Source organism: Alligator sinensis, unplaced genomic scaffold (genome assembly GCF_000455745.1).
Source record: "Alligator sinensis unplaced genomic scaffold, ASM45574v1 scaffold368_1, whole genome shotgun sequence".
Taxonomy (NCBI): domain Eukaryota; kingdom Metazoa; phylum Chordata; order Crocodylia; family Alligatoridae; genus Alligator; species Alligator sinensis.
This window is the reverse complement of record NW_005842025.1, coordinates 1,924,076-1,933,857: the sequence shown is the minus strand read 5'-3', so window position 1 is coordinate 1,933,857 and position 9,782 is coordinate 1,924,076.

Sequence of the window (9,782 nt, the reverse complement as noted above, 5' to 3'; positions counted from 1 at the left end):
CAGCACAGGTGCTGGCCCCAGGCTCTAGCTCCCCCTGCCTGCAGATGCAGGAGGAGCCAGGCAGGGTTATTTTGCCCCAAGTGGCACAATTTGCTCCACACCAAAGTGCATGTCCGAGCACGTGTGCTGAGGCAAAAAGCTCCGGCTTAAATTTACACTGCTTCTATTTGAGCTGCTGGAAGTGCACATGCTTGCATGTGTGGATGTGTCCATTGGTTGATTGACTTCAGTGGGTTTTGGATCAAGTGTATATTTAAGTACTAGGAAATGTATTAATTGTATTTATTTTTATTTAGAGCTACAAGAAGATCTAAGTGTAGTGTGGATTTATTTAATCCAGTTTCATTGCAATTGTACACATTTGCACTGTAGTTATTGACAGTTGATTTTATTCATTTGTTCAGCATTTTTATAACCAGTGAAACTACTGATTATTTAGTGATCTACACACTTCCTAGCTGAAATGAGAGGTATAGTTCTGAATAAAATAGTGTGATAAGAAGTTCTTAAACACTGGAGATAAGACACATATATCAGGACATAGCTATGTGGAATCAGAAAAAATATATGCCTTAAACTTTGACTATTTTAGTTATAAGATGACATAACCGCTTTGTGGAGAATTGCTGGCTCTGTATAGTAGAACAGATAAGAGAAAGTGTTTGTTCTTTGTAACTCCTCTGCAACTGCTTCGCTCACCGCGGCCTTGAAGATAGCAAAAAGTATGTACAACTCTGATTTGCAGGTGCAAGAAGGAGGTTTGTGAACTAACCTCGCCTCCCCCATTAGTTCCCATCCTGATTACAGCAAAGAAATAATAAAGTAACATTATAGCCGCTTTTCATGCTAATTTCACTATATGATCACGTGAGTTGTAAGCAACTGTTAAAAAATATATAAGCCTCCTGATTTTGCTCTTGGGGGGGGACCCCTTCCAAGTGCTTGGGAAATCCATGTCACTTTGGAATCCCCGCTACAGCTGTAGTTTCTTTTGAATAAAAGCTTCTGCTGACCTGACCCAAAAGTATGCTGCGTGTGTTTCCACGACAGCTACATAATGTAGCCGTAAATTAAGATAAATAGAATGTATAAAATACAAAGCATTACATTATATTTAAAACCTACCTAAACAAGCATTTTACAGGACACATTGAAAAACAAATACATTTTTAATTTAAGTACAGTTGGAGCTGGAGAAATAATTCAAAACAAATAATTTATTTAACAAATTTATTATTTTTCTGTTCTTGATATATTCACCAGCAAATCCAGATTTCTTTCAAATAATTGGTTATTCCCTTTTGGTTTCTTGTTTAAAATATTAAGCTTATATTTTGTCACAAGTTGTTCTTTGTGACTATTTGATTCTTAAAATTCAAGCTGTGCTGCTTAAATGTGATTGGTCAGATATCTCATATGGTAAGCTTTTTTTAATGCTTGCTTGTGTTAATTTAAATTTTAGTTCTTGTGACTACTCATGCATGCAACTGTATAAATTCACTTTCCAGACATGAGCAGGACAAAACATATAGGACATTTTTTTCCCAGAATACACCCCACAATCTAAAAATGATTGTGAAAAAAATAGAATTGTCTTAATTGTGTCTGGTTTTTTGTGGCCCAGGTGTAAACAATGCAACTCTTCTGACATACTAGAGTTGTGCTATCATCAGAGATGTGCTTTATTTTTCTGTGGAAAATTTTCCAGTTCTAAAAATGAATTGTTTCATAAAATTCATTAGTAATACATTTTAGCTGCCAATACAATATTAGGCAAGCTTGGCAGTTTCAAAGTTGTAAGTAATGTTTTTCAGGTGATTATCCCTAAGAAGTGTGTGAGAGAGTACATATATGTTTTATTGATTTATAAACAGGAGGGTAAATACACTCGCATAATAATCCAAAAATCAAGTTATGAATTCACCTAATTGCCTGTGCAGGTCAAATCAAAACCAAAGTTAAAATTCTTATTTCATCTCAGACTGCAAGTGAAAGCAAAACCAAAACTAAAACTGTAATTGATTTTTGTTTCACTTTCAGTTCAGCAAACACACAGAGCAGTGTCTCATTTCTTTTCTTGAGTTGGGGAAGCTGGAAGTGCTTGCATAAGGTTTGTTAGTTTTTAGTGCTTTTGGTTTGCAGTAGTCAGAATAATGCCTAATCAGAAAAAAAACCTAGCATGTAGCATCATTATAGTGAAGTTCAAGCCACTGAAGGAAAGAAAAATGTTGGTAGATATAAATATTGTGGGCAGGAGTAGGCTAACAATGCAACAGGAATGAAGAAACATTTAAAAATGTGTAGAAACTGTCCTCAAAGAGTACAAGCCATATACAGAAAGCTAATACAACAAAGTGGTGGAACAACATCATCCAAGAAAAGTCTATTTCAGGAATCCTATGTAAGTAAACAAATTAATATGTTAAACTACACACAGCATAGACTAGCATCTATATTGTTGTAAAACACTATAATTTTTAAAGTTGTTAATGCAACTCTGGACTATTATTTATTTATTTAAAATATTTGAATTCTGCTTTTCTGCTTGCACTAAGCACCCAAAGTGGCTTAGCCTTAACAATATATTTTTTTAAATTACATAATAGATCAATAGCTAACTATTTCAACCTAGCAGAGCAAGCTTATTCCTCTGACTGATGGCAGATGCCAGACTATACTTTCCTTTGGTTCTGCACTCCCAGGGCAACTGAGCAGCAAGTTGAGCAGCAGAGTGTTGTTTCTGCCAGGGAAGGGGGAAGCAAGCTCCTTGCCACTTCTTGTTCTCCTTCTGATGGATGAGGCCAGGCTAGAATAGACTAGAATAAAAATATTTTCCCCCTTTTTTTGCAGGAACTTGGTAGCTCAAATGAAATGCGGATTTGCAAAAAATGAAAATGTTGAGCTGCCAGGTCTAGGGGAAGAAGAAGCAGAATCCTCGCATTCAAGATCACTGTCCCCAGATATGCGATCCACCATGAGTAGCTGTTCAAGACAGTCAAGCTTTTTATCAAGCTTTGTGGACAAAATGTCAAAAGAAGATCAAGAAAAAGCAGATGAGACATTAGCTTGAGGTATATTTGCAAGTGGTACACCTCTTTCCATAACTGAAAATCAATACTGGACAGAACATTACAAACTAATTTGCCCATCAGAGAAGCTATCATCACATTATCACTTATCACGTTCTCTCTTAGATAGAGGGTATGACAGAGTTCAAACAGTGGTTATTCAAAGGACTGATCAAGCAGAATCACTGACTCTGATGTCAGATGGATGGACTGATATACAAAGCAATCCTTTATTGAACATTCTGCTAGCAACACCTGAACCAATATTCCTGAAAGCAATTGCTACCAAATCTTCTTGTCATATATGGCCAAATTACTGAGTGAAGAGATTGCAAGTGCAGGTCCCTCCAGCATACAAGCCCTTGTAACTGATAATGCGAGTAACATGAAAGCTGCATGGCAAATATTAATTGCAAAATATCCTCATTTAATAGTATTTGGCTGTCTTGCTCATGGGTTGAATCTTTTGGCAAAGGACATAGTAAGTGTGAATACAATGAAGACAATATTGGCAAACTGCAAAGCTATTGTGAAGGGATTCAACAATCAACATGTTGCTAATCAGACTTTGAAGAAATTACAGAAAGAGAAGCAAGGGAGGAAAAGTGTACTTTTATTGCCAGGAGAAACTAGATGGGACTCGGCTACGAAGTGTTTACATAGTTTGCTGCGCACAAATAACTGTTTGCAGCATGCTTCAATAAATGACACAGTATCCCAGATTATTCCTGTGAATATTCAGAAGCAGATTCTCAACGATGATGTGTTCTGGATTCGAGTTCAAGAACATTCAATTTGCTACTACCAGTTTCAGTGGCTATCAAGAAACTTGAAGGAGATACACCAAGCCTTTCAAATATTCCAGAGATATTCAGACAACTGAATGAAAATGTAATTGAGCTTTTGCCTTCTTCACCTCTATCCAAAAAAAGAAAAAGTAAAACAAATCTTTAAGAGATCCAAGTTGGATCTCTTGGATAAGAGATCCAAGTTTTGCTCCCATTCAGTTCATCTGGCAGCAAACCTTTTGAATCCTCAACACAGAGGACAACATTTATCAGAAGATAAATTATCTACTGCTCATGATACAATTATGGAAGTAGCAAACAACGTCCCCAACATTGACACACATTGCCAAGTACCACGCAAAAGAAAGACTTTGGAGCAAAGACATCATTTGGCAGGCATCAGAGAATATGTCTCCTCTCACATGATGGAAGGGATACTATAACACCCGACTGTTGTCCAGGATTGCTGTAAGGATCCCAAGCATTCCAGCACCAGCAGCTTCTTGTAAATGGAACTGGAAGGCTTTCTGCTCAATCAAAACAAAAAAGAGGAAGAGACTAACTGTCCCGGGGTGCCGGGATTGCAGGAGAACCCCAACCCAAAATAGAAGAAAGCCGCAACTTACCATCTGCAGGGGCCAAAAGGAGTGAGAAGGCGCAGGCAGAGAAACCACCTACACGGCTCGTCAGCCACGTTCATATTCAGCTGGAGCCGGGTGACATCAGCTGGAGACACCACCTGGCAGAAACAAAAGGCAGCCCCAGAGGCACAGGAAGGCGGCTGGTGAGTGGAGGCTCCACGGGGAAGCCCACATCCTGGGGGGCACAGCCGCTGTGTTAGGCAGCCCAGGACAGCTGGGGCGGAGCCTGTGGAGGCACCGGCAGAGAAGCCGGCAGTGGAGCCGGCAGAGGCACCGGCAGCGGAGCCAGCAGCAGCACCGGCAGCAAAGCCGGCAGAGGCAACAGCAGAAAAGCCGGCAGCGGAGCCAGGAGCAGCACCGGCAGTGAAGTCTGGGGAGGCACTGGCAGAGAAGCCAGCAGCGAAGCCGGCAGCAGCACCGGCAGTGAGGCTGACGGAGGCAGAGGAAGGGAAGCCGGCTGCAGAGTCAGCGGAGGTCACGACTACAGAGCCAGCGAAGGCACCGACTGGCAAGCCAGCGGAGGCACCGACTGACAAGCCAGCAGAGGCACCGACTGGCAAGCCGGCAGGGAAGCCGACAAGGGGAGCAGCAGTGAGTGGCAAGAGCAAAGGAGGAGACAAGATCCGAGGAGGCAAGAGCAACTACAGGGAAGCCCGGAGAGCTGGTAACAAGGGCAGGGCCGACGGGAACCCCAACAGGGATAGCCGCGGGGTGCAGCAGAAGACCCCAAGCAGGGACGGTTAAGCGGTGGACGGGCCCACAATATCCCAAGAAGAGTCAGCCAGGACGCTATACCCAAGTAGGATCAAGCCTAGGGGAGAGATAGGAGCCCTGAGTGGGGCAAGCCACTGGGGCTGGGGCACCTAGGCAGAGGGAAAACACGGGACCCATAGGCTAAGGGCACTCTCTATTCCTTTGTGACCTCCAGGTCCACCGGTCGCATCTCTTCGGCAGTCACAGTGGTGGGGATCGCACGTTACGTCACAGGGTGTTTGGAATAGGGCACTAGGGATATGGGACAGTTGGATCTAGGTCTAAGGGCCTCGAAGCCTTCACGACCGAGCCACGACCCGGAGACACTGGGACTCATGGCTGGAGGGCCACGGGAGGCTGGGGAAGAAGCTGAGTGGAACCATGGATGCCAAAGGGGCCAGAAGGCCTGTGACCGAAGGTGATGAGTGGCCGGGGTGTAGGGGAGGTCGGAGCCCCGTGAGTGCCCGCCGAGAGGTGTGACGACCCTGGAGGCTGCCTTGAAGGGGAACTCCTCCACTGAGGTTCCATTCGAAGTCATGGCAGGGGAGTTAAGGGGATTCCCGGACGTCAGCCAAGGTAAACTTTGGGGTCCACTCGCAAGCCCAGGACAGGCGAGATTGATAGTCCGGGCTAAGGCCGCATGAGAACGCCTGGTAGAGAAGAGGCGGGCACACTAACAAATGAATGCACCGCCAAGCTTGTTTCTATTTCTCAAAATCTCTTGCTTCTGGAGAATCAGTCAGAAGCACAATTAGTGAAGAAGATGCAGTGTGATGATAAGTTGCCCTTGCCCATAGACTCATTGGTAAAACCATCCTTTAGTGAAAGAGAATATGGTTCAAGTAGTTCTGAATCAGATTTGCCTCAATCTAATTTTGAAATGGAACTAATAAGTAGTGCAAGTGATTCTACAGATAGTGACCGTGAAACTGGCGGGGCCACAATGACCTCAGTGGAAGAGAGGTAAACTCTGTTGAAGTCGATGAGTGGACAACCACGGCATTGCATGCACAGTTCTTTGGGTGTGCTAAAATTAGTGTGTCAACAGTTTTCAGTGCCTTTGTTTTTTTCTTAAATTTAAACAATGTAAGGGAAGTACATGTTCTTGTGTATTATCTTTATATTTTTACAAGTATTCCAATAAAAATAATTTCTTTCCTCATAAAGCTTTGAATGTGTGTGAATATAGCATTTAAACCACATTCAGTGTGCTATATTTAATTTTTTTTCCTAATCAAATATTTCAGTTCGAATACTTGTGGCTATCAGGACATAAAATTAAAGTGGGGGTACTTTTTTAGTTTTGTTTACTAAATATAAGTCAAATAAACATGCTAAATTGGATCATGCTCTATTAAGACATTGGAAAATATTCCGTAAAATGTTCCAATTAAAAACTTTCCAGAAAGCACACATCTCTGGCTAACATAAATCAAGACTGAATGGCCCAATGTATTTTTGAACTATCTCCATTTACTCTTTTGACATGGAGCTAAATCCTGAGTCTTTATTCTGAGTAAATTCATTCTTTATTTATTTCTTTCAGTATGAGTTTTGTTCAAGTAATGACTGAGAACCTTATTAAATCTCCCTTCTAAATGAGGAACGTATCTCTTTCATGTTCCATGGTGTGCCCAGAGACTGGTGGTGGATGGGTCATACTCGACCTGGTGGGATGTGAATAGTGGGGTCCCCCAGGGCTCGGTCCTGGGGCCCACACTGTTCAACATCTTATCTTCATCAGCGACTTGGACGAGGGGATGGAAAACACATTGTCCAAGTTTGCCGATGACACCAAGATGTGGGGAGAGGTAGTCACGCTCGAAGGGAGAGAGAGGCTGCAATTAGATTTAGACAGACTACAGAAGTGGGCGGATGGTAATAGGATGGGCTTCAATGTAGATAAATGCAGGGTGCTGCACCTGGGGAGAAGGAATCCACAGCATACATACAAGCTGGGGAGCTCCCCTCTTGTGAGCAAAGAGGTGGAAAGGGATCTTGGAGTCATTATTGACTCCAGGATGAACACGAGTTGCCAATGCCAGACTACAGCCAGCAAAACCAACCGCATCTTGTCGTGCATCCAAAGATGCATCTCAAGCCAGTCCAGAGAGGTGATACTCCCCCTCTATACAACATTGGTCAGGTGACAATTGGAGTACTGTGTCCAGTTCTAGGCACCGCACTTTAAGAAGGATGTGGCCTGCCTTGGGGGGTAGAGAGGAGGCCCCCCCGCTTGGTTGGAGGGCAACAGGGTAGGCCCTATGAGGAGAGGCTGAGGGACCTGAACATGTTCAGCCTCAGCAAGTGGAGGCTGAGGGGGGATTTGGTGGCTGTCTATAAACTCATTAGGGGAGATCAGCAGCAAATAGGAAGGGTCCTATTCCCCCCAGCAGCACCTGGGGTGACGAGGAACAATGGCCAGAAGCTGCTGGAGAATAGATTCAGGTTAGAGATTAGGAGGCACTATCTCACTGTTAGGGTGGCTAGGATCTGGAACCAACTTCCTAGGGAAGTGGTCCTCGCTCCTATCTTGGGTAAATTAGAAAAGAAGTTGGACGAACACTTGCCTGGGGTCTTGTGATCCCAGTGTGTCCCTGCCAGTGGCAGGGGGGCAGACTAGATTATCTGTTTAGGTCCCTTCTGACCGCAAACTACTATGAAACTATGTGACCAGAGATTGTCAGAATCATCCATGGCAAACTATGGCAACATCTCTACTTATTGCCTTAAACCCTGCTGTCAGTCTTCTGTGGGTGCATCCACACATGCAAGCTTGTGCACTTGCAGCAGCTCAAATAGAAGCAGTGCAAATTTAAGCCGGGGCTTTTTGCCTCAGCACATGTGCTCAGACATGTACTTTGGTGTGGAGCAAATTGTGCCACTTGGGGCAAAATAACCCTGCCTGGCTCCTCCCAGATCTGTAGCCAGGAGGAGCTAGAGCCCGGGGCCAGCACCTGTGCTGTCCCCAGCAGTATAAAAAGCCACCTTGGCAAGTAGCTCAGGGCTACTAGCTCTCAGGAGCTTCTGGGGCCCAGCCAATTGCTACCTGGGGACACTACCCCTTGTGCCAGCTGGACTGCTGAAGCATCCCTGAGAGTTCCCTGCATCCTCTACCCACTGCAGCAGTCTGGCAGTGGGGGCTTCTGTGCACCTCCAGACACGGCATGTAGAGGAGCCTGCCCCTCTGGGACAGCTGCCAGTGGACTGCGGATGCAGGGTTGGCCTTTGTGTGGAACTATTGTCATTTGTGCCCCCTGCCCGGCCATCTTGGCAGCTATCGCCTGGAAGATGTTCCGGGTGTGGTGGCCTGCTTTGAACTGTCAAAGCATGTCCTCCTGGCTCCATGTGGCCAGGAGGTCAGCCACAGCCAGATGGGTCCAAGGTGCCAGCTCTGAGCAGGCAGGATCCTGCCACTGACCTCCCTAGCAGGAATTCTGGTGTTCCCTATTGGAAAACTGAAAAATCTCTGATAAAGAAAAATCTGAAATTCACTCTCTAAAATACCCCCAAATCCATGTTCCTCCACAAGTAAAACAAAAGACTACTATAAAGAGAGAGAGAGACAGACAGAGACAGCAATCAGTTGGACAATGTTTTATTGATATATCTACAGTGTTAAAGCAAGTCTCTTATCTAATAATAAAGTTAACTTTAAATACATGTTTCATGAATTCATGAAAACATATTTTGCTGCCCTCCCACAGGGCAATGGTCCCCACACAAGGGTTACAGCCCCGCAACAGGGGATTCAGCTCCCCAACAGGGGGTTTGTCCCCCTCACAAAGGGTTCAGCCCCCCAATGGGGGCCAAATGTCCCCTTCATGGGTACTACCCCCTTTGCAAGGCCAACATGCCCCACCCCAGCCCCGCAATTGCATGGCCCACCCAGCCCCAGCCCCTGCTCTCCCAGACCCCCCAATGGGTGCCTCACCCAGCCCCAGCCTCCAACTTGTACCCCCAGGCCTCCAAGCTACCCCCACAACCCCAGGCACCATCACTTAAAAAATAACCCCAAAAAAGAACAGAAAATAATGGGAAAAAAAGCCTCTGCTTACCATAGATGGCCCCCACAGAAGGGGTTCATCCCCCCCACAAAGGCTATTGCCCCCCGAACAGGGGATTCAGCCCCTATACAAGGGGTTGGCCCCCACACAAGGGCTACGGCCTCCCAACGGGGGTTTCAGCCCCCCCCAACAGTGGGTTTCTCCACCACACAAAGGGTTCAGCCCCCCAAAAGGGGGTTCATCCCCCACACAAAGGGTTTGGTCCCCCAAAAGGGCATTCAGCCCCCACACAAGGGGTTTGGCACCCAACAGGGGGTTTAGACACCCAACAGGGTTTTCGTCCCCCACACAAAGGGTTCAGCCCCCAACAGGGGGTTTGGCCCCCACACAAGGGGTACAGCCCCCCAATGGGACCCAAATGGCCCCCACAGGGGCTACCACCCCCCCTGCAAGGCCCACATGCCCCACCCCAGTCCCCCAATTACTGCCCCACCTGGCCCAATCCCCCACCAGCTGCTGCAGCCC